General features: G+C 38.6%; 1 pseudogene; it reads left to right on the forward strand.

Annotated features, from left to right (window-relative positions):
• The first annotated feature begins 2,286 nt into the window (after positions 1-2,286).
• Positions 2,287-23,962, forward strand: part of LOC149259783 (LRR receptor-like serine/threonine-protein kinase FEI 1) — a 170,725-nt pseudogene continuing 149,049 nt past the window's right edge.

Consider the following 23,962-nt stretch of genomic DNA (forward strand, 5'->3'; position numbering starts at 1 on the left):
CTTGGCAACCTACATGGTATATCTCTTGCCACCATTCCAACTTTAGGCATAGAATCATATTTAAATTTTTTGCAACATTCATGCGAGAGGGGGTGAGATGCCTATGGTTCCATAAAGCTCACACTCTTTGATTTGAGCACAAATTCATGGCTCTGAGAAGGAGAGTAGACACCCACCATTTTAAGAAGTGGAGGATGGCTTGTCAGATCATTCAACATAAATTATAGTTAATTCTAGTAGCCTTTAAAACATGACATCAACTACTAGGCTCCTACAAAGATTTTTCAATGAATATTGCCACAAAGAACCATGCAATCCCTGACAGTCATGCTCGCACCAACCACTTAGGATCTCGAATTTCAGTTATAATTTGTGTCTTTCCTCTGTAGGGATATATGTCAATTAGATTTGGGCTCCTTCTTCACCCCGCCTGTAACACACTTTCAGGACCGATGCCTTTTCCTCACCCTTCTTCTTTCTCTAGTTTGGAATTTAGGGTCCCACCTCTGTATCCCCATGTTTGGCTTGACCTTTTTCATCGGTTTCCTCACCTCCACCTCTACATAATTTTAATCCTCTCCACCTGCTTTGAGTGGGAAGCATCAACCTCTATGTGGTATTTCCTTACATGTAATATTCCTTTTATCTCAACTACAATCTTTCGGCCCCAGCGACCACACATTCAATAATGGTTCGATGTTGCATAGATCCCTCCACTGTGAATCCTCACTGGGGCAAACCGATTTATCCCCTCCTACTCTGCCTACTGTACACACCTCACATGCTTAGGACTCCACTAGATTCGACCTGAACCATTATCAATGTCTCATTCCTGAGGTCGTGCAATGAGCCATCACTGGAATTGAAGAGAAAGTGTTCCACGTCATACATTTCATGCTAGATCATTAGGTGGAGCATGAAACTTGGGATTGGACTCCTGATAGATGAAACTTCACCAGGGTACGAACCTCTGCTTACATGAAGAATATCAACCTAAACTAACATATAAATATGCTCATGGGTTGGGTTCTCACTAACCAGACTAACACCCAGTAGGAGCTCATCATCTACATATCAAAGCTCCTAGATCGAATGGACAACATGGAGAAAAAGTTGAATGATATGAATGACAATCTTAAGCAGATTTTAGCCACCACTCAACCTTAGTCAGCCATTGGAGAGGATTCCCCCCCCCTTGCTCTTGCCAAACACCCTGCAAACTGACAACTCTAGTGTAGCTTCTAGAAAAGTGAGAACCCTCTCTATACAATCTTTGTTCTTCTACTTGTTTCAGAATTGTATTCTAGTTTTCTGGTCTACGTAATATTGTTTATTTGAACCCGGATGCAGGTGTTTCCCTAGAGCATTAATGGCAAACATTAGAACTACCGGAAGGACATGCAGCAGGTGACTCACACTCTAACCCAGGCTCATAGCAGGCGAAACCTGGCCAGCATGCAGGTCGCATTAAATGGCCCTTCTGGCCAAGATTTGGAAATTATTGAAATTAGGATGGAGTCCTCTGAGCCTTCAGACCACCCACCACTCCTCAGCTACTGTCTGCCGCAGGCCGAATTCGCTAGTAGCAGAACAGCTACAGGGAGACGTTGTTGGCATCTTTGTTGCATTGATCTTGGGAATGGACACCACTTCTCCCATTCTAAGCTCTGCCCTGTAAATCCTGCTCAGAAGCCCTGTTTTCACATCCAGTCTCCCCTCCCGACTGCTTACCCTGCTAATTCACTCTCCGACCTCGTGGACATGGTCAGACATAGAATGAGAAGCCACCGTGGAGGAACTCGAGGTGGCTGCGCTCGCCCTCAGGCAGTGCAAAGCTCGGCTCCACCCTCTCCCCCTCAGTATCAGGAAAACCCACCTCCTCCCAGGTCTTTGCCTAGACATCCCAATATGCGCAGCGGGCATGGGCATGGGATGGCTTCCATGGATTCACCCAATGAATTCAGGCTCCACTCTGCAATTCCTCAGCTGCGTCCTAGCCATGTCCCCCATGTCACCCAATTCAGGTTCCAAAGCTGTTTGAATCGACCCATCATAACTGCCAATGTGACCATCGTCTTCACTAAAGAAGATGAGTTGAATAGGGAGCGGGCAAGCAATCCTGCAGAGTGCTCACAGGAGGTGAAACTTCTGGATTTGGGAAGGATTCTTGAGAAAAAATTGAAGGATGATGGCCAAAGCTCCGGTCACAGAAAAATGCAGGAAGGAGAAGCTCACGAAGGAGGCATACAGTAGGTTGGCGGCAGCTCTGTAGATGCGGCCTTGAAGATGAGATTCCCTGGCAGCTCAAGTAGCACCCAACATGCAGTGGAGCAGCCAGGTGGTGACACGAAGGGGAAAGGTATAGTTTGGGACCACTATGCGTGCCTCGTGGTTGAGGAGCCACCTGATGAGGAAGGGGACAAGTGACGCCTCGTGGCATTTGATGCCACCCACGAGCCACATATGCCTCTTGCTGATGACAGGTTGGTCCAGTCAGTTAATGTCTTTGCAGTTAGATTATCTGATCATTGATTTTGTTGCTATGAGGTCAAGTCTAGAGATGTCGAGTCCAGAGACTTTTTGTTGTTTTGATGTCGAGTCTAGAGGAGTTGCTGACTGTTCAGGGCTTTTTGCTGGTTATGTCTGTAATGTTAAGCTGGTTTCCCCAATCTGGGGTAGCTTTGATGGTTTGATGAACTCTAGAAAACACTGGTAGAGGTCAGGCCTCGCTGTAACATTATTTTTGCTTTTTTAATAGAATTAGCCTTACATAGAAAAAAAAAATATTGTTTATTTGAATCCCTATGTATGATTTAAAACCCTGGGCCTTTAGGTCAAAAAAGTATGGTAAATATGAAAATTTTTCTTTTGTGTTATTGATTTGGCCTCCCTAATGGTAGACAAGATTAGTGAATCAATATTATACTGAAATTTTTCCTCGAAATAATATAATCTAAAAACTCTAATATTACAAAAAATATGATTTTTTAGAACTTCCAAAGACGAGTTAACATGACCTAACATCAAACAACAATCTAAAAGAGAGGTTATATAACTAACAAACAAGTCTTCCAAACCCCAAAAGATGGAATTTTCTACATTCAAGAATATACATGCTTATCATGAAATAAAGAAGCATATATGTGTGGTTGTGTTGAAGAGAGAAAGCATATGTACATATGATTCTTTAAAGCAATCAATGTATGCAAGTAAACTATACAAATATTTGAATAAATAACTCAATAAAATATGAAAAAGCGTTGTAGACAAGCCTGGAAATTGAAACTAAAATTAGTATCAATATTGAAAAAAATGCATGAATGAATGAAGCTCGGTTACACTTTTTGGTAAGCACACAGGTTTGAAGGGGGGAAAGTAGTTTGGACAAACAATATTTTATCCCTTGATTGATCTATTTGAGGGCTTAAATATTGCTCAATCGATCTTTAACCTATAAAACCTCGATCGAGATCCTAGGTAACCTGTGATAATTTATATAGAAGCTTAATCAAGTTAATTTTTTTTTTAATTCTTGCCCAAAGCACAACGGGGAGTTTATGGTTGGAAGGGCCTTATTTAACTCCATGAAAAGATCGATTGATCTATTTCAAATTTTACCTTAAGCGCTCGATCAATTCGCTGAGGGACAGAAAAACTGAGTTTTAACTCCCCTCCTGTAGATTTCTCTGCAACACCATCTTGTAGCATAGTGATATTAAGGATATATTTGTCCTTAGGTGGGGGAGTTGATCACATTGAATTCGTGAAGGAATCCTCTATCCAATGGGATACGCATTTGACATTTTTGAATTTATGTCATATTTTACATCTAATTTCTTTTAAATGTTATGCTTGAATTTTTTTTGGACAATTTCAAAAAATCAATAACATAAAATATACAAAACTAAAAAAAATTCAAAAAATACCACCATATTCATTTACAAGTCCTCTTAAAAAGGGTACTGTTGGTTTTTGAATTTATTTAAATAGTAGAAAAAACTTGTATGTGAACATATGTGTCTGAAAAATGCAATTCAAGTGTTAATTCGTTAATTTTGAAAAAAAATAAATAATAATATATATATATATATATATATATATATATATATATATATATAAGACTAAGTTACTACATGTGAACACATGCATACCTGTTAAGATGTGTGGAAATTTGTAAGGACAAGCATTTAATTTAATGTAACATTTACAGATTATATGGTGCTAATATTTTTTGCAAAAAATATCATTCGGACAACAACATAATTCTCCACATATTGTCTTTTTACTCCAAATCAAAATTCACTAATCTTATATGAATTTTGAGTGCTTCAATTCGATAAAAGAGTAAAATGTTGAAATTTCATCACCAAATTTGGCCCAAAAGTGTAACCTCTCTTCATGTATTCATGCTATATTATTCTATATGGAGGCACACTAACGCTAAGAGATGAGCCTAAATGAATTTTTCCTTAATGGACTCACCAATTTTGTTTGTAGAAAAAGTTTCCATGATTAGGTTTAAAATCCATAAGAAAGTGAAGGAAAAATATACACGACAATCCTAGAATATAAGGAAAGTGTTTACCATAACAACTATTTAGAGGGTTATGAAGTCTTAGCTGGAAAATTGACAGTTGGAGAAGATCCCTCTTGAAGAGTCCTCTTGCTCCAAAGAATTTCTCTAGAAATTTCCTTCAAATCTTACACACAAAAGAAAAGGAAACAAATGAAATTCATATAGATGGTGAAACCCTAACTAATCTAATTATTTGGAAGCAAACGAATAAATATCACCAATTATCCATAACTAAGTGAATGAAAAATAAATATAGCATGCATAGAAGTGAATTCTCTATTAATAATTTAAACAATAATACAATGGTTAATGCAACCTAGTTTAGTTTATTGTCGTCACTACACAAAACCACCTCCTAGATTCCCTAGGCCACTAAATATCTACTCCACTATAGTTGGTCATCCATGTGAGAAGATGAAAAATATGAAGTCTCTTTTTGATGCAATTGATGGAAAGGATTAAATATGAAATAAGGTTTTCCAACTGGAAGACGAAACTTAGAAACTTAGGAAAATTGCAGATTTACAAAATGGAATTCAAACCACAAGCATAATGGTACCTACCTATCATCCTCTACCATAGGCTTGATTAAATACTACTCAAATTTATTTCAGGTCATTAGGAACATGCTACATGAGGTAAATTCTTAGTAAATCCCCTAAATCCTTCTTGAAAATGTGCTACCATGTGCACTTTTTTTTTTAAAGTGAAAAATGAAGATAGACACAAATTTCCTAGGGCTAAAAAGCATATGTATGTGCTTCACTTGATGAGGAGTAGCCTATCTACACTTTATGTATTAACAATTGTAGTTTATGTGCACTCAAAGCTTATTTTTAAAGATTTTGTTGGGGGTCAAATGCCTACAAAAGTTAGGGAATGATGAAGTTAGGCCATAGAAAACATTTGTAGAAAATTATGCTATAACGATAATGCTGCATTGGTTTAGGCTTCCATTGTGGCGATGACAAGGGAATGATGAATAGCAGTATTGTAGCAAGAATGTTGTGACTCCTGGGGCTACCAACTTTACTTCATCAACCTGGGGTTTGTAAACTTGGAGGTGACAGTGCTTTATACAAAAATAGATGCAATGGGTCCACTCTTTTGTCACTACTGAGTTGGATGATAGACCACTAGGGTTTCTCAAACCAGACTTCTATTGATTTATAATAAGTTTGATTACTGATTGAGAAAGGATAATTTTACCCTAATTGAGAGGATTTGAAATGCTACCTATTGCAGTAATGAAAGACTGAAATAGATGCCTAAAACACATAACTCATATAGCTATTTGTTAAGATATCTTGCTTAAGAAGAATGATAATTTAACACATGTGAAATCCTAACGAACCTAAGCATGCAATCTGATCTGATCAAACACTTAACTGCTGTGCACATGAAGAAGCATAACAACCTTTTTCTTTTTGTCTTTTTGTGAAAACATGAATGTTAATCCTTCTTGATTTTATGGCAGGTGGGTTAGGTGTGGAGAGAGATGGTTGTGATGGGTCAAATGGCTTGGGAGGCAAGTAGGGGTATTCTCGTAGCTTTCGTGATACATTTCTCACAAATCAAGCTCAAAACAGGCCACTACAGGTCATCCTACAAGATGTCCTAATTCACTTATAGGATCCCTTGTTTTCCTACTAGAATAGGCTGAAAGCATAAGGAGTGATTTGGATAGTGGTATGGAGCTTAGGGAAGGTGAGTTATGGAAAGAACAAGGAAAGGAAGTGTTTAGGACTCACTCATAACTGAAACTGAAGTTGTATGATGTTTGGATTTGCTCAACAAACATGACAAGTTGTCCTTATGAAATGATAACTCGGGTTGTGAACCTAGTGGCCTTTGGAGATCATGGGTGGGTGTGGTTGGGTTGATACTGATGATATAAGGTCTTATTGTAATATTAAAACTCCTACAACATACATATCATTGTTGGTATTTATCCATAAATCATGTCAAAAAAAGAAAGGCTTACATCAACATAGTAAAACAAAATTCATCATTTATTTGCCTAGTTCATGCATGAAAATGGTTGAAGCCTATTATGACAGCACCATGAAATCTAATATAAAGATTAAGATATCAGAAATGACAACTGCAACCTATCTTGTAAAACTAAAAGATGCTGACCTAGTTAGCAGAAAAACCCTAAATCTCATAAGAAACCAGAATTCTGTCTTTTTTGGCTAAATGTGAGTTTTTCCTCAAACCATGGTCCCTGAAGGGAGGAATGAGGCAAGATCTACCTATTATCATCCTTTTTTTGATATTTCATTATCCCTCTAAAGCTACTATTAAAGCTATGCACAAATGGAAGCAAACTAATCAACTTCACCAATACTTACAATGTAACAATGCCAAAATCAATTCAACAAGTAATCTATGAAATAACTTAAGCATACAAGTACAGTAAGAGGAACCTCTGCTACTAGTGTTTGGCCCTAACCCAAGATCTTCAACCCTCTAAGTCAACTCAGTGTTGGATCAAGGGAATGCTCATTTTCAATAACATATCAAAAAATACATAACAATGTTTTGTCACAATCCTTTTAGTAGAAAGTGCTTAGCGAGGTTGAATAAAAAATCTGAATCCCAATGAGGCTCTAGGCCTCCTTATTTTTACAACTAAATTTTCCAACAACTTCCTTAAATCTAGGGAGGCTTGGCCCCCAATCTCAAGATAAACTGGTTCTTAACTATCATTGGCTTAGCTGTCAATGATCCTCATGACTTGGGTGTCTACAACTCCGAGCTGGTGTGATTTGATTGAGGGATCTTCGAATGAGTGAGGGTTTAATGAGGAAGATCCATCTCCTATAATCTCTCCTTATTGTCTCATTCGAGTTCCCACACCTTAATTAGCCATAATTTCCTCCCTAAAACCTGCAATTAATGCATATTAATGCAAAAAATTATGAGGGTCTTGATTTTTACTTGTCAGGCCTTGGCTACCATGGTTTTTTTGGGGCATTGAAGCATGCTTATTATTTTTCTTCATATGCTCCTTGGTATACTTCTTTGATCTTTGGTAGTGAAGGACAACAATAGGTGGGATGATTCTAGTCATAGATGCTACATAATTCAATGGTATTAATTTGGAATTCATGCAAGCGATGCCTTTGAATACATATTGAATAGAACACATATAATGACCTCTTAATTTTCATTGCTTTTGTTTTTCTTACAAGTTATCAAATTATGAGGCTAATTAAATAAGAATATTAGTCTTAAAACTATTCAAAAATTTACCTATTTCTACATGAGTGGCTTCTCCTGAGGTTGATTTGAAGAGTTTCGTGGAGACATCCCTTGCTCCATTCCCATGTTTCAAGACTTCTATAGAAGACATCCTACACAGTTCATAAATATTATCATATTTTTCTATGAGATGTCACCTTTGCTCATTACATTCAATAGGTTTATACATTCATCTTTCATTCCACTAAGTAGAATGTTTCGATGAGTATTCTTGCCCAATTTCACATTGGGTATATGAAAACTATACTAGAATATTTCTAAATAATATTTGAATATTTCATCCTCTTTATGGGTCATTTTAAAGAATTCTTGATGAAGATATTTTCCTTTGCAGTAATCTTGGTACTTTTGGAGGAAATTTTTCTTCATGCTATTTCATGCATCAATAGAAAATATTCTAAGCCACATTGACCATCATAAATCTCCACTCTTAAGGGTAGAAGGAAATTATTTTAATTTCTATCCATGAGAGATGTAATCATAGCTGCAATATGGGACATCAAACTCAAAAAGAAAAGTATGGGGATTTTCACTTGATAAACAATGAAAAATTGGAAGGGAAGAGAGAGAAATGTTCTCCATTAGAGCCTCACTTTCAATGTATTGCATTGGAAATTCAAAAGTAAGGTTAGAGGTACTGATTTTCACTTGATAAACAATGAACAATTGGAAGGGAAGAGAGAGAAATGTTCTCCATTAGAGCCTCACTTTCAATGTATTGCATTGCAAATTCAAAAGTAAGGTTAGAGGTACTTACTCTTTCATTTTTATTTTCAAGGGGTCTTCATAATTTGGTGTATTAACTACACTTGAATCTTATCAAGGAGGGGCCACATGGGACAAAATATTTTGAGGAATTTCTCCAAAGCCATACTATTTATTAATTAGCTCTCCCATTTCTCCTTGCCCTTCAAAAAGGGGAAAACTCTCTAATTTTTCCTTGGAATATTAGCTGGAGTGGAACACCATTATGATTTTCTCCTTTTCTTCTCCTCTAGGTTGTGACCATCATAATAATTTTACACTTGCACCTTTGTTAGTATTATGAGTAGTTATTACATTGGATGTTAGGGGTTCTTTATTATATTCATGCAAGCTTCGTGCCTTGAGAATGAAAAAAAAAAAAAAAAAACTCATCATGTGTTTCTCATGGTGAATGGGCAAGTTATTACCTCTCATATTACCCTTTTCATTCTCCTCACATTCAAGGGAACATTTAACTTTTCTTAAAAAAAATACATGAGCTGGGATGATTAGAGGTATGAATTAAATGTATTTAAAAGAAACCCAAATAATCTGTCTCTATGAAAACACATTGGCTTGGAAATATAAACACACAACATGGAATCATTAGAAGTATGAGCCAACTATCTTCCAAAGAAGCCCCAATAATATATCTCTATGATAACACCCTATCTTTGAAATAAAAACACACAAGTTGGAATGATCATAAGTATGAATCAACTTCCTTTTGAATAAATACCAACAATCTATCTCTATGAAAACACATTGGCTTGGAAATAAAAAACACAAGCTAGAATAATCAAAGGTATGAACCAAATATCATCTGAAGAAACCCCATGATGCATAATTTGTCATGGATATTCCACTGGATAGTTCATCACAACTGATGTATTAACACATATTTGAAAATCCATAATCTACACTACGAGCGCTTATTATTCCTTAGATTTTTGGATCCATTTATTACTGTGTTATGCTTATGCATGTTATAGAAAAATTATGGAAAATAGAGAACAACAAAATAGAAATCACAAACAACAATTAAAAAATATATGATCTAGGAGACCCTTATAGGACAAAACCCAACTGGAAGGTGAGGCTACTTTACTCTCTTTTTCTCCGAATGGAAATGGATGCAAGTATAATGGAGTGAGAATTGTGGTGTGTGGGTTTCTATAGTCCACAAACCCTCACTAATTTATCTTTCTCTCTATCCACTCATTGCTACTCTACTCATCTAAGGAACAAAATGTAGTTGAATAGAATGGAACCCCTTCTATTCCTAGTAGTTCGATTATATCACAACCCAATAGTGTACTAGTGCTCAAGATTGACTCCTTTAACTATTAATTAAAGTTACAACATTAAATTTTCTAGAGTCTTATTCATAAAAATAACATGGATATCCCATTTTCCATGAATAATGGGGATGTTGTGGCATCCTCTCGAAGCATTGTGGTGAAAACAAGAAGATCGAGTTTAGGGTGATATAAATTTTGCATATGGACTCCAATTGAAGATACTTTTGTGCCATTGGAAAGGAATTTGTGTCTAGATTAGGTTGTGGCATATAACACTTAAGCTAAAAAAAAATTATCCCCAAAAAAATGACATTCAATTCTTCCATCTACTTTCGAAAGGCTTCATGCCCAAATTTACCAAATCGAGACCCACCTATAAAAATGGTTATATGAGTTGATTTCTCCAGTTTTTCCAATTTGGAAGCATAAATATGGATGAAAAATGATATAATCATCCAATATATATGACCCCATAAATCCAACTCTATGAAAGCACACTGACATGGAAATAAAAACACATAATATGGAACAATTGGAAGTAAGAACCAGAGATTTTCTGAAGAACCCCAACAATTTCTAACTAAAACCATTAATGTCAAACATATTGTTTCACCCTTAATAACTTCCCCAACAAGGATGCTAAAAATGTGAGGTCAATTAATTAGTATTTTAAAAGAAAAGAAATTATTTCACCAGAACATTTAAATTTCATCCAAGGGTCATAAATTTTCCATGTTATCATGGAGAATATATGCAGGCTACAAAGGCTAAGTTATCATATGTTTAAGAATGTGCAACTATATTAAAAATTCAGTACGGAGAAATCTACTTCATTAAGCTACAACAGTCAAATGTGAATAAGTATTTTTATAAAAAACCATCAATTATCGAATAATAGATATCTTTAATTAGAAATAAACATCAATTCATCAACAAAGATCATGAATTCCTCACCATGAAATCCATTGAGGAATTTTTTGGGGAAATAATATTGCCAATTACCTATTTTTCGGACATTTTATGAAAGGAAATATTCACCCATTTAGTTAAAAATTTGCCTATTTTTTACATATATATGATTAAATTGAATATATTTTCCAAAATATTAACAATTTTAATAGTAAATTACATGTATTTTTTGAATATTTACCTACATTTTAGAAGTATAATTTTTCGAACTAGAATAGCCACCTAGAATATTATACATAGGCATAATATTTATATCCTTAAAAAATACCATGAAATCCACCAATAGAAAATCACCCAAGCGTGTAATTAACGATAAATAATCAAGATCCTTGAGGCTATGCCACTTGGAAATGTGCTTCTTTGTAGAAACTTAATAGAAATACTATATTTATGAAACACATTGGCAATGCATTCAAAATCAATAGCTGAATAACATGTTGCAATCATAAAAATTCCAACACTTATTCAGAGGAGTGGGTCGTACCTCCTTCGAACATAGAGTTGCAATTGGTTTTAGATGTTACAAAAGTAAATATCCAATACATCAACATCATAACCGTAGGAACAGAAGTTACACCAATCGAAAAGAAAATTACAAATACAATTCAGTCATTCCTTCCCATCTGACATGGAGAAGTCATTATTGTTATACAATTATAGGCGTTGCTAACCTTAGCGAATGTGCTAAGAACAATCTTGAAAATGTATGGTTCTAAAGCCCTATTAACTTGTTATCGGGAAAACTAGTGTCTATACAGAGCTTCTAGTCCCACTAAGGCTGGTAGCTACCTTAGAAACAAACACACTAAAAACTACTTTCGTTTTCCTTTATGAGAAATAGATAAGAGAAGAATAAGGAGACCAACCTCTGTCTTGCGCTTGGTTCCTTGCTCGATTCCTCTCTCTTCCAGTAGGTCTTTGCCACTCGCTTCCTTGTCTACCCAGCTTCAAGGAGTACCTATAGAATCAAAGCAGCATAACACTATCCAAGGACATAGATATATTATCATAAACAATATAGGATCAGATGTACATTGATCACACAAATGCATAAATCATCAATTATACAAGAATGTGGAGGAAAACTTGAATAGCTTTATTGATAATCAAGAAAGAGCAAAGAGGATTACAACCAATTGCTCTAACCCAACATCATCCTCTCAGAAAGAACGCCCTTCTTCACCTCATGAAAATCTTAGATCATCCAACACTATGATATTGTAGCAAGAAACCAACAACACTTCCTTACAAGATACAAAATTCCAGCCTCTGGATCTCTAGGATGAGGGATTCATATATAGATGTCTGCAAGGGAGGTGAGTCATCTTTTGAGATTTGATTAGTGTCTTCTCTCTGATAGTTCTTGACTCCACTTGGAGATTGATGATCTCTTACTCATCCCTGGTCGAATTCAGAGAGGCAAGTGTCACAGGAGAGGTTTCTGGAAGATTCCATGCTCCTCCACCTTACGGATTGACCCTGCCATTTGTCCCTTCTCGCCCATCGCACCCCATAGAAGGGTTTTTTGACATGCATCGCACCTACTGTGTGTATTTAGGTGGGATGCAATGCACTTTGCCTATGGAGCAGGTGAAATGGTCGAGTTTTGACCAGTTCTGAGTAGTTTTTCATGGAGAAATTCTGGGAGATGCTATAATCAGTTGACCTTGTTCTTTTAGAGGTTGGAATAACACCTTTAGGGACTTAGGAGCCCTTGGTTTATGGACATTTATGCTTGGGGTTGCAGTGCCTAAAAATGTCTATAACAGTTGCCCCCTAAAGCATGAGGTCGTTAATCTTTTGATGTCGGGTGAAATGCTTTATCATGAGGATACGAAGTTTTTTCGAGCTGGAAGGCGACCTGTAATAAGATACAATACCATACATTATCTTCATATTATTTTCATGATCTAGCTGAGGTGGGCATTCCCATGCTCAGCTTTATAAATTCATTTTCATGTACATAGGACAAACAATCGTCTGAGTGTAGACTGATGATTCTGGTAGAGACATCATCCCTTAGATTGGATGATTATCTGTGCAACAATGATGTACATTTGATGTCTTTATTTTCTTGAATATATATCACAGCCCAGATGGATGAAACTAGATTCGGGGTCTTCAATATTGTTGGATCTTCACTCAAAAGTATAAGTCGATCCATGTGAGAGCTGTTCTGGAGTCGAACATGGAAAGACATCGCTTGATTACCATCCAATGATGTAAGCTGTTAACAGGCGCGAGAGGAATCACCGATAATGATAATGATCCTCAAGGTACTGCAGTACAATTCATTTGGTGTGAATAAGGGACTTGGCATCGAACACCATGCAAAATATTTCGGTCGAAGGCCATTGATGTAAACCTGTCGCCGGAAGTGAGAAACTTGCCATTGAGGCATGCAAGCTTCAAAGTACTGAAAGGGTTGTTCCTAGATCGACTTCTTGGATAATGAGCTGATGTCGACAAGAAGTGATCTGTCATAGGAGGGCCTTAGTGAATCCCACATCAATTACACATAATGGAGCAAATGATTTTAATGGAGGTGAAAATGATCTAGTGATATACGGTTCAGGGTGGCGGTCATGAAAGAATGGAGCGAAAATGTATTATAGTGGGTGAGACACAGGTGAATTCTCTGAGCAACTTCTCTTGAACATATCGATGACACTGACATGATGGATTGGTAGCATTAACCCCAAATGTGGATGGTCTGATGGAACCATGGTGATGTGACTAGTGAATGGAACAACCCAACCCAACTTGGATGCGGAGTGAAAGTGTCATGTTCAAGAGCGACTTGCTACCAACAAAGTTTCTTCAAGTTTTCTTCCCAATTTTTCCCTAGTCATTGCTGACCAGTACCTCTTTATTTTTGTCAAGCTTGAGAAGGATAACATATTCTTGTTCTATAATTTTCCCTTCGGGCAAACCCATCGCTATGTTTTAACGATCCTAGCGATAGTGGAACTCATTCTTGTCTGTTATGGACAAGTTTGTCGCTATTAGGTTTTAATGAGTTTAACGACAAAGATAACTCGGTCCTTTTCAATTTTAAAGAGTCTGAAAAGGGACGTAAAGGAAACTCCAAAAATCCTTTTTCATCATAATCCCTTAAGTCTGAAAAAGTATAAAATAATACGAAAGGGATGAATTTTCGGTAATTTTAACAAGCCGAACAAAACAAGTGCTCGATCTTTTTGTGTAATAATCCCTCAGGTCCAAAAAGATTAAAATCTAAAGGAGGGATAGCACTTCTGGTCACTTTAACGAGGTGGAGAGGTCAATGGCTCGGCAATCTTTTCATATTTTATGAGTCAGCTGAAAAGAGCTTAAAGGAGACTCATTTTTTGAGGAACGAGTGATAGATTCGGGTAGTAGCTGATTCCAGGTAAGGTTTGGAATTTTCCAATCATGGTAGTGTCACAAGGATGGCTAACAAGATCACTCTTTGCAGATGTTCCTCAAAAGGGGTAAACAATCAAGTGGAGGTGAATGATCGCCAATACAGAGTGGAGGTGATGATGAGAACACGACCAAGGCTTCAAAGGTTGAAGTAATACATTCACGATGGTTATTTACCAAAAATTGGTTCATTTTTTATTTTAAAATGAGCTTAAACGCTGGAGGAAACACTTGCTCATCGCTTATGTTTACTTTTTAACGAGCTTGAAGTTCGCGTTAAAACTGCTCGATATAATGGTCATTTCTTGATTTTACCATTAATGACTTTGTTCCTTCAAAGATTGCACTGCATGCTCAATTGCTTCATCAAACTAGTTAGAAATGAACAATACATGTTTGGAAAATGAGTTAAGACACTAATATTTTACTTAAATTACGTAAAAAGTAATTTTAAAAGTGCTTTTACCCCTCATTTTACCATTTCATTTGAACTTTGGTCTGTTGGAGCCTTGGAGGTGCTTTCCCCCTTGATTTTCACCAGCTGTTTCCGGGAGATTCTGTGGACGATTTTTGGCGCCGTCTGGACCAGGTAGGAGCTAAACCTAAGCTCTTTCATTTCATCGTTTCCATTTTGCATTTTGAGCCTGATTTCTGGTTTTTCTGAGCCTCTGGGGTTTGAAAAACTCGCTCTAGCTCCATCACACCCTTTCTATATCGAAAGGTGCATTGCATGTTGGCCTACCCACTCGACAGTTGGCATGCAATGCACCCAAAACACTAATGGGGGTGCGATGGGCGCAAGGAGGGAAATTTGTGCACAATTTTCAATGGAAATTTTTGCCTGTTTCTCACCAAATCAGGATCTAACCCTTCTCTTGTTTATTATCAGAGATTTATTGGACCAAAATGCCTATTACATGGCGAGAACGTGAGCATGAAGAAGAGGACATGCTTGTTTTACATGATCCAGTTACGGTAAATGCACTGCGGAACTGTGGTCTGTTCAAGTTTTTCCGTATCTCTAACATGAGGCAACAAATCAACTTGTTGCAGTATTTTCTCAATGCCTGGGACCCTACCAGCCAGGTGTTCCAGATTAGGGGCAAATCCATCCCTTTGACTGTCATGGACATCTATTTGTTGACCGGCTTATCGAGGCGGGGTGCCCCTATCTCCTTATCAGGTTCAGCCCGTGGGGGTGAATCTGTGAGAGATTACATTCGCAGGTATTGTAGAGAGGGATCTCAGCCGAGTAAATATGGCAAGATCATCATCCGAGATGTCACTGACAGGTCCCTGAGGACCATTCTGTTCACCTTTGGTAGGATGGCTGGTGGTGCGGCTCTTCACGTGGCCAACCGGTCTTATATGTAGTATGCCTTAGAATGTCTCAAACCGAAGGTGTTCAACTGGTGTGATGCAGTACTCTTTGTGATGAAAGAACAATTGACCAAGGTGAAAAATAGAAGATTCAAGAACTTTTGATATGGTTCTATTTTGACCGCCTTTGCCTTGGAAAAGATCCCGCTGATGTAGCCGCAGTATATTTCACTTGGTTTACCTCCATCGACTGAACCACGGATGCAGAGATGGGTCGACCATATGTCCAGACACGCTGGTCAGTCTCAGATTTCCTTTTATGATACCTTCTTCGGGTGGTTCGATCATCAGGAGATGGTTTTTTCCGAGTATCCATATGCTGGTATGGACTTCCGGGGTGACCTGAATTTGGTACTGCCGGCTGGCGAGTAGTGGGGTGCCATTGGTAAATTCTTTGACCATATTTCTGTTTATCATTTCTCTTTATAATTTCCTTGTGCTTTATTCTATCAAGACTAATCAAAACTCATGTGCTCATGTAGATGTTGGTCCCGTTCGGCCAGTAGTACGCCTGAGAGTGCCAGCTGCCGCTTCAGCAGGAGAGGCTGTGGGAAGGGCTATCCTTCGCGACCTTGATGTGGTCGAGACTCTTTCAACATTACAGGATCAGGTTGAGGGCCTCACTCTTGGTATTCTAGATGTGAGGACTGACGAGCTGCCTCTGAGGTTGTAGTGACATACTACTGGAGTGCCAAGTCGATGGAGTAGGCTTTTACGCATGATTGCACAGGTGGTGACTTGTTATCACCAGCATCATTAGACTAGGGTGCCCCCTAGCATTTTGAGTTTTGGGTCATTTGACCAATTTTTTCTTGGTTACAGAACATTATGTGTAAACCATAAACAGTAATATATATATTTTTGATTTTCGGAGTTTTATTTTGGTTAAGTTACATGATCCGAATGCAGATATTGATGAAATGCTTCTTTTTATAAATGTTGCAAATGTCTATCTAACACATAATTTGCCAATGAGTCAGTTAATGTGTTTAAGATTTTGGAAATATGCTGATATTGAATAAAATCAGATTGCCTTTCCAAAATATTGACCCTTAGGAACATGCGCTAGATAGCTGGATTTCGGACGGAGTAGATACCAGTGAGTTGTAGTATGACGAGCTGTGAGTCTAGCCTGACGACAATTCGGCGTATGCCATGTGAGATGGCATCAGAGAGAAGTTCTATCAACGCGCTATACTCAATGATGTTATTCGTTGATCGACCAATACATACCCCTCTGAAACTTACTAACTCACTGCTTGGATAAAAAATGGCCCAGGCCGCAGAAGATAGGTTCCGTGAACTACAACTTGCTCCGTCGGCATATCCAACAAAAGATTCCAATAGGTTAGACATCTGCGACAAATGTAAAAAGTGGATTTACTTGACCAAAACAATTACCCTTATTGAAAACGAAAATGTAACAACAACATATAGGTTACCACACTGAATCATGCATAGTAACGCTTAACGTACAACCCATTACGGGGTTGCGCCAGTGTAATTCTATCGTAATCCATTAACTCGTAGGCTCCTTTTGCTAATACACGTTTAACAATATAGGGGCCCATCCATAAATATTTGAATTTACCTGCTCCCAATTTATCGGATTCTTGGTCGTAAAGTAAGACCAGGTCACCTTCTGAGAAGACACGGGGTTTGACATTCTTGTCGAACTGCGCCTTGACTCATTTCTTATGGGCTTCATTAGCCAAAGCGACATCACGACAGGTTTCATCCAATTGGATTAGTTTCAAGAAACGAGCCTCCTCTTCTGAGTTCCAGGGAGAAGGTCGATTGCGTGTTTGAGCGACGAGATTTCACACTGAACTGGTAAGATTGCTTCTAGGCCATACACCAATTGGAAGGGTGTAAACCCGGTTGTATTCCTTACCGATGTTCGGTATGCCCACAAGGCCGAGTACAAGATCAGGTGCCAACTCCTTTTGTGGACTCCAATCATCCTTTGCAGCATGCGCTTCAGGACTTTGTTGATTGCTTCAACTTGTCCGTTGGCGTGCGGGTAGTATGGAGTAGAGCTGTCATGAGACAACCCTAATTTGGCAGTTAATTCGGCCATCATATGATTGCAAAAATGCGATCCATGATCTGTGACTATAGACCATGGAACGCCGAATCTGGCGACTACATGATTGAAAAAGAAAAGGGCAGCTGTTTCACCAGTGTTATCTAATGTAGGCATCGCCTCAGCCCATTTGGGAAAATAGTCCACTGCGATTATGATATACCCATGCCCCCCCGTCGAGGTGGGGTTACATGTCATGAAATCAATGCCCCATTTGGTGAATGGCCCAACAACAACTATTGGTTGTAGAGGTGTGGGTGGTCTTCTGGTTTTACTATCAAAAATTTGTCAGGCATAGAAACTTCTGACTGCGGTTATGCAATCTTTGAACATTGTTGGCTAGAAGTATCCTGCTCGTAGAATTTTTTGCACCTTAGCGTAACCAGATTGATGTCCCCCACATGCACCTGAATGGAAATCATTTAGGAATTTTTCGGCTTCCTCATGGGTGAGGCACCTCCTCAGAACTGTATCGATGCCATGACGGTAAAGTGTATCACCAACGATCATGTAGTCTTTTGATTGGTATCGAATATGTTTTTGTTCGGAGCGGGAGGTATTAAGCCTATATTTTTGGGTTTGGAGATAGATGATTATATCTCCATACCACAGATTGCTAGAAGATATTAGAAACATAGATTCATCCACGATTGTTTCATCTGATGTTTCATCATTCGACAACGATGGGAGATCGCATAGTAATTCCGCGAAAACCAGGGATTTCTTTGATTTGGATATTACAAATTCCAGATCAAACTCTTGTAGAATTGCTATCCATTTTGAATATTTCCCCCCAGCAACTGTCACGACAATATATAAGTCATGGGGTTGCAATCTGACAGAATGGTAGTTTTTCGAAAGAGGACATAGTGTCGAAATCTCTGTATCACTTGAACAGCTGCGAGCGCCAGCTTTTCAACATAGGAATATTTGATTTCTGTATCATTTAAGTTCCTACTTAAATAATATATAGGATGTTCAATTCTATTGTCTTCTTGAACTAAAACCATTGCGATGGTTGTATCCGCTACAGTTAGATACAGGTTAAAGTATTTTTGATAATTAGGAGCATACATTAATGATGCTTTCATTAGGGATTATTTTAACGCATCAAAGGAGGCTTGCGTGACTTGATCCCAGACGAAGGGCACTTCCTTTTTCAATAGACATGTATAACCTTTAGCAAGTTCGGCGTAATTTGGAATGAACCTCCTCAGAAAGTTTTCTTTCCCTTGGAGTTTCTAAATCTGAAGAAAATTTGATGGTGGAGGCAAATATATGATTGCCTGAACCTTACATGGGTCGAGACGAATCCCATCCTTTGAGACTACAAAGCCAAGTAAACGACCAGAACTGACACAGAACACACATTTGTGTGGATTGAGTCGTATCTTGTAGTGTCGGCAACGTAGAAATGTCACTCTCAAATCCTGTGGATGATCGGTCTGCTTTCGCAAATGAGCCGGAAGGTCGTCAAGATATGGTTGAACGATGTTTTTGATGTCATGGAAGGAAAAATTCATTTCCGTCTGAAATGTTGCCCCTGCGTTCTTTAAACCAAAGGGTAATTTGCGATATGCAAATGTGCCCCACGGACAAATAAATGCAGTCTTTGACTGGTCCTGTGGGCGGATATTTATTTGATTATACCCAGAGAATCCATCCATGAATGAAAATATTTCGCATCCAGCGCATTCATCAATTATCTGGTCAATAAAGGGTGTAGGGTAGTTGTCTTTTGGACAAGCTTGATTTACATCCCTATAATCGATGCACACTCTAATCGTTCCTTGTTTTTTCATAACAGGAACAATGTTCGATACCCAATCGGTTATAGGAACCGGGTAAATGAAACCAGCATAGAGAAGCTTTTCAACTTCTACCTTCATGGCAGCGACTTTCTTGGGGTGCACCTGCCGTAGCCGTTGTCGTATTGGTTTGACATTTAGATACATCTTGATTTCGTGTTCAACTATACTCGAGTCAATGCCTGGCATTTCATCATATGACCAAGCAAAGACATCTCTGAATTCGCAAAAAAGAGCATTATATATTTCCAGTTCTGAAGGAGAACAACATTTGCCAACATAAATATTCTCTACAACATCTGGTTTGGTCGAGATATTTATGGTAATAGTCTCTTCAATGTTGGACAAGTTTCGCTCGGAATCCACCGTGTTTACAGTATTTGATAGGAAATCAAAAACTGAAGGATGATGAAAGTCATCAGGAGTATCTTCTTTACAATCCGGAAGATGGGAACGATGGTGGTAATCTTCCAATGGCACCCCTTCAATTACCATTGATTGAACAATTCCTTCATCGTTGTAATGCACTTGTGACCAAGGATCTGAAGGGGTGCCATATTCCTTAGACCTATCTATCCAAACGCATGATGAGCATTGATTCGGGTCTGCCTCCCATGCCAAAAACATTGATTGCTACAATATTTCTATTGGGCTTGGAGGCAATACCTGCGTATGAGCCATGTTTATATCATTTTCTGAGATCTTTTGAATCGAAGATACCATATTGCAGGTTCCTACCGACGCTACTTCCGCCAGATTGATTGGAGGCAGAAGGGAAAAAGTCCCCATTAATATAGGGTCTTTTAGTAGGCCTACTCCGATATTTTGAAGCATATGGGGGCTTCCATGGATCATCGGAATGCTTCCTGTAACTTGGGAACTATTCAGGAGAAATGTTTGTTGGTTGACGATCGTAATTCCTCCTTGAAAAGGAAATGAAATCTTCCTAAAGTAGGTCAACACAACTGCAGCCATAGCATATATCCATGGTCTTCCCAGTAGGATGTTGTAATCGAGGTTTCTGTCGATTATTTCGACATCTATTTCTACTGTTTTCCCTCCTAGTTCAACTTGTAAGTTACTTAGAATATTGTATGGGGTATACGTTCATCCGTCAAATGCTTTTAATGTTGTTGAAGATCGTGACAAGGTTGGCGATCCTAAAGTTTTCCAGCAACTCATCGACATAATACATGTAGATGCCCCCTCATCAATAATTGTTCGATGAACAGTTTTGTTGAGGGCTTTCACTTGAATGAGGAAAGCTAGTTGATCTGGTAATTGAGGATCGTACCTTTATGATTAAAGGACACAAGATTAGAATCCTTTGGGTCTATCGCACCGATAGCTGATAATAAAGCCTGCTTTTGGGATGGGCGATTTTGCAGTACCTCAAGTGTCGACATAGTGGATGGTGATTGGGCCAGATCTTCCACTATATTATAATGCTGTGCTGCTCTGGCACGAGGATTAAATGTCAACTTGTGTACTACTCCCCTTGGCGGTTTTATTGTTAGCTCAGGAATGATGGGCAGTGCAACTTCTGTTGAAGTTGTTGTTGAACTACTAGGTTGATCTTTATCCTTGTTGTTTGACAGCTGTGGATTCCCGTAATCTTTGTTCCTTGTTGATATCAAAACATCATTTTTCTGTTTCGAAACCGACAACATCAATACTTGGGACGGGGAAGCATTTTCACTAGCAACCAGATTTGTTCCTGGATTTGGAAACGGATCAGTCAATACGGCCGAGGTTTTTGAATTCTTGATGAATCTTTTAAGCTCAGCCTTATGTGGACAATCTCTTGTCCAATGATCCTCATCACATATTATACATGGATTTTTTGGTTTCCTATCTCCAAGAGGGTTTGCAGAAGATTTTTCAGGTGATGATTCCTCCTGTTTCTTCTTCTTCCCTTTGTTTTTCTTATTGCCTCCCGGTTGCTTGGTTTCTTTTCCTTTATCTGTCGAGACAACATTTACTTCCGAGGCGAGAAGTTCTTCTTTTTCATTTTGACTGGAAATCTTACGGGCCTTTTTAGATGTAGTCTTTGTCGATTTCGTGTCTATCGTACCAATCACGCCCATCACCGGCATGAGAGTCATTGTTCGATTTAGGAGGAGGGGGGACAGAAAATTCCGGTCTGGGAGCATCAGGGATTTTATCATAGAGAATGCCAGACTGAGTATAAATCAAGTCTAAATATTGCGCACAAGCAATAACTTGCTCTTCAGTGACAACTCCTCCTTTTGCCACATCTTCTGTAATGGAAGGTAATAAAGACTTAATAAACCATTCAGCTAAAAGCTGATCAGGAACATACGTTTTTACCATTCTACGACGACGTCGCCACTCATGAATATGATCGGATATGTGAGTGGCTGTTATTTGCTTGAAATTGGTAAGAAGTTTTGTTCCTATTTCGTACCTTATCGATAACTAAAAATGGGTTAAAAAGGTTGTGGCTAGTGTACTGAAGTTGTCAAACGAAGCTCTGGGTAACTCGATATACCATTTTGCTACCGGACCAGTTAACGTCCTCTGAAAAAGGCAAAGCCTAATCGAATCATCATTTAGGGTGTTTGATGAAAACCACAGATGAAATGTCATCACATGATTCGATGGGTCTTCACCTGGATTTCCATTAAATTTAGGAATACCTGACGAAAGTTTATGCGGAATCGCTGGCCACCAAGGGGCATAAGCAATTGGATCGTTTGTTAACCTATTTAGATCCGGTAACTCCAAAGTTTCCATGAAGGGTAACTGTTGATTGAGGTTTGGCGAAGCATACCTAGGATATGACGGAATTTCCTGAGCAGTTGGTCTTTGTATACCAGCATAATGCATTTGATGCTGGTAACTTTGGTAAGGTTGATGGGCATAACCATTGTAGAACGGTTGATTTTGACCGTTTTGAATATACGGTTGCCCACTATTTTCAAAGATTTTTTGCTCAGATCCTTGGTATACTTGTTGGAATTGCGGTTGCTGGTATTGCACCAGCCATTGTTGTGAAGCCATGTGCTGTTGTCCAATACTGACTGTTTGACCAAGATGAGGGGTAATTGTACCTGTTTGAGCCCGTGTCACTCCACTAGTTGGCGATTGTGGTTGAGTCATAGGGACAAGAGGCTGTTGCATTACCACCTGAGAAACCTGAGGTTGGCATACAACAGGCAACGCTTGTACTTGCGACACCGTCACAATAGCTGGCGTAGTCGGTATATTTGACATAGGTAAGCATTGTTGCATCGAATATACAACTCTTGGTTGTTGAGGTAGTATCGGCACCCAACCGCTAGATGTAATTCCAGAATAACCTGAATTTTGTTGTGAACTCCCGTATGGTTGTCCTCCCAGAGGAGACAATGAAAGGGTATACTGCCCCCCATACAGTGGTAATCCGGTAGTTAAAGGAATTGTTTGCCCTTGAGGACCAGACTGCCCAAATTGACACCCTGAAGGATCAATTTTCTGATACTCAACATAAGAGTTCCCGGATACTATTCCGGATGAACAAATAGGAACGGACCATACTGTCGAAATAGCCCCTGAGTGGGCTCCGTCTAGCGATTAAGAGCTAGTTGGGACAGATGGTATGCCGACGAACATTGTAGGAGTGACAACAGGGAGTTCTGTCGTTGCTATGTCGGATGACACAGTCCTAGATGTCGACGGTTATTCAGACATTTCTAGTCTATCCAAAAGATTGCCTAGCGATTATACAGGAGCTTCCGATGGCGATAGAATAATTTCTGACGAAGAAGGATATAGAGTGATCCCGACTCCAAATTGCGATGGAGTTCTAGATGGAGGATCCTCCACAATCTCTTCTATAGCAATCAGACCAGGTGGAAGAGGTAGACCGTCAGGTCCGTAAAATATTTCTGGTGCCGAAGAAGGTATAGAATCTGCAGCGACAGATGTTTGGGGAATAACACCCTCTCAATCAGCTGTAGATGGAGCTGGTTCAGTGACACAAGTGTTTACCTTCACACTAGGATTAGTTCTACTGTCCTTTGGTTGTTGCTGAACTTCTTCTATAAAGGCAGGGATACTAGAAATGTTTGGAGTAACTGGAGTCTCCGATGGTGTCGGAACACTTGTCCTAACTTTACCAGGGGATTTGGAACCAGTTAAATGAGTTCACTTTGTCCGTAACAGTTTTGACTTTGGAGACAAAGATGGTTGACTCGTAAGCCTCCGCGAACGACGGGGTTTCAATTGACTTTCTTCCACGATTGTGGATTACTCGATCAACTAAAAATCAAGGGGAAGTATGTTTTCGAATTAGATGAATTTTAGATGCTTTGACACAACTTGTTTTTTCAATTTTTAAGAGTTGAGAAAAAACAAAAGATGACTCTAGTTGCCTTCGATTTTTAATGAGCTTGAAGTGACAAGTGCTTAGATGGACCTTTTC

The sequence above is a fragment of the Pinus tabuliformis genome, chromosome 6 (assembly GCF_031772625.1).
Source record: "Pinus tabuliformis cultivar Carrire ecotype Pingquan chromosome 6, CPIR1, whole genome shotgun sequence".
In the NCBI taxonomy this organism is placed as follows: domain Eukaryota; kingdom Viridiplantae; phylum Streptophyta; class Pinopsida; order Pinales; family Pinaceae; genus Pinus; species Pinus tabuliformis.